Source organism: Leptinotarsa decemlineata, unplaced genomic scaffold (assembly GCF_025532065.1).
Source record: "Leptinotarsa decemlineata unplaced genomic scaffold, Ldec_3_MD MMD2_tig00000199_RagTag_RagTag, whole genome shotgun sequence".
In the NCBI taxonomy this organism is placed as follows: Eukaryota; Metazoa; Arthropoda; class Insecta; order Coleoptera; family Chrysomelidae; genus Leptinotarsa; species Leptinotarsa decemlineata.
Window position 1 is genome coordinate 13,814,893 of NW_027412544.1, and position 2,154 is coordinate 13,817,046.

Consider the following 2,154-nt stretch of genomic DNA (forward strand, 5'->3'; position numbering starts at 1 on the left):
GGAGATCCAATGAAAGTAGGTACTTGTATCAGTTGCGATGTTACCATTCTTACGATACTATTTTTCATTTTCAGATATGTCTCAGTCTGCAGTATTGTCTGATAACGAGAACGATAATGTAAATAGTTTACAGGCTCAAAATATGACTGGAGGTATTGAGTTGTGAAACTATTTGCGTCATGTACCTTATATTTATTTGATTATTTTTTAGATGATACGATTTCATCAGGGTCTCAGTCTGATTTAGAGAGCGAACATAATGAGAATGATAATATTATAAATTATTGGGGAATGCTAGTTGGCAATAAGAGAAATTTTACTTTTGAAGAAGATGTAGGCCTAACACAAGAAGTTATAGATTTGAAGAATGGAGATGAATTCACTTACTTTTTACTTTTCTTGGATGACGAAATAATGCATATGATTGTCGAACAAACCAATATATTCGCAAATCAGATTATTGTGAAAGATATTACCGATGAAACAATTGGTCCATCTTCACGTCTAAATAAATGGAAGGAAAGTGACGACGGAGAAATGTTCTGTTTTTTGGGAATTTTGATATGGATGGGTTTGGATAAAAAACCTAAACTGGCTGACTATTGGAGAAATAACGATTTATATTGGTTAAAAGCAGCGGTATATATGTCTCGGAATAGGTTTGAAATTTTACTACGGATGTGGCATTTTGCAGACAACGATTTATGTTAACCTGGAGATCGACTTCACAAAATTCAACCCATAGTGGAATCACTCAACTCAAAAGGGTTGTGCAACCAGACGAAAATTTGTGTATTGACGAAACAATGGTGCTTTTTGTGGGCGTCTCAAATTTCGTCAATATATAAAAGGAAAAAGGTATAAATTTGGGATAAAACTTTTCAAGCTCTGTCTTTCTGGCGGATATACCTATTACTGCAAAATTTATTGTGGCGCAGATAAAACTGAAGGAATGTCAGTGGCAACAAAAGTTGTTTTCAAATTGATGGCGGATTGTCTCGACAAAGGAGCCACCTTATATACCGATAATTGGTACACAAGTATAGAGTTAGCAGAAAAGCTTCTAGATAGAAACACACACCTTGTAGGAACGCTTCGTAAAAATCGAAAAGGCATTCCCAAGGAAGTATTGCCCACTAAACTAAAAAAGGGAGAAATCATAGGTAGGGAGAAGAATGGCATAGTTATTCTCAAATGGATGGATAAACGCGACGTGCTTATGCTCACTACCAAGCATCAAGCAAATCTGGTAGAGGTTCCTGGAAGAGTCGAAGGTAGAACAAAACCCGAAGCTGTTATTGACTATAATAATGGCAAAAGTTTTATTGACGTCTCAGATCAGTTATCGTCATATTCTACCTCGGTTAGGCGCAGCATCAAGTGGTATAAAAAAGTGGCCATTGAATTACTTACTGGCGCAAGTGTAGTAAACGCGCATTATTTGTCCAACAGAAACAAATCAAAGAAAGATAGTATTATCGCTTTCAAGGAGAAATTGTGCCTCAAGATGTTATTCATGAGAAAAAGAATATTGTCCCTCCTGATCGCCCATCTGCACAAGGACACAAATTCATTCAGGTAGCAAAAAAAAGCCGTTGTGTTATATGTTATCAACGAAATGAAGATAGGCATGATCGAAAATATGCCATTTGTAAAACCAAACAAGTAACCACTAAATGCCAAGCATGCATTGAGAAGTTCCTCTGTTTAGAATGCTTCTTTGACAGACATAATATTTTGCCTAAAATGAATAATTAGATTCTTAGAAATGTATGTTGTAGTTCAAACAATGTATTAATATTTAGGTATATAAAGTTCCCTTCAAAACAACTAACTGTCTCTCATTCACAACGATAAGAAAGTATGTAATTAATTCATCATGAAAAATATTTAACTTTGATCGAAAGTCTGAGCTAAGATTATTTTGTCATTGCCACACGCATGCTGAACCATTCCTCAATACAAATGCACATAAAGCGTGTTACTCTAGCACACACGCGCGGAATACCGATGATTGCTTATGTATACTGGAATATACACGTGGCGACCAGGTCCAAGCCACTGTGTATACTCAAAGATACACATGGCAGTCAAAGTGTTAAAAGCCTTCTTCTTAGGTACAGGTTCTTCAGATATATCGATATCACTGTTGCT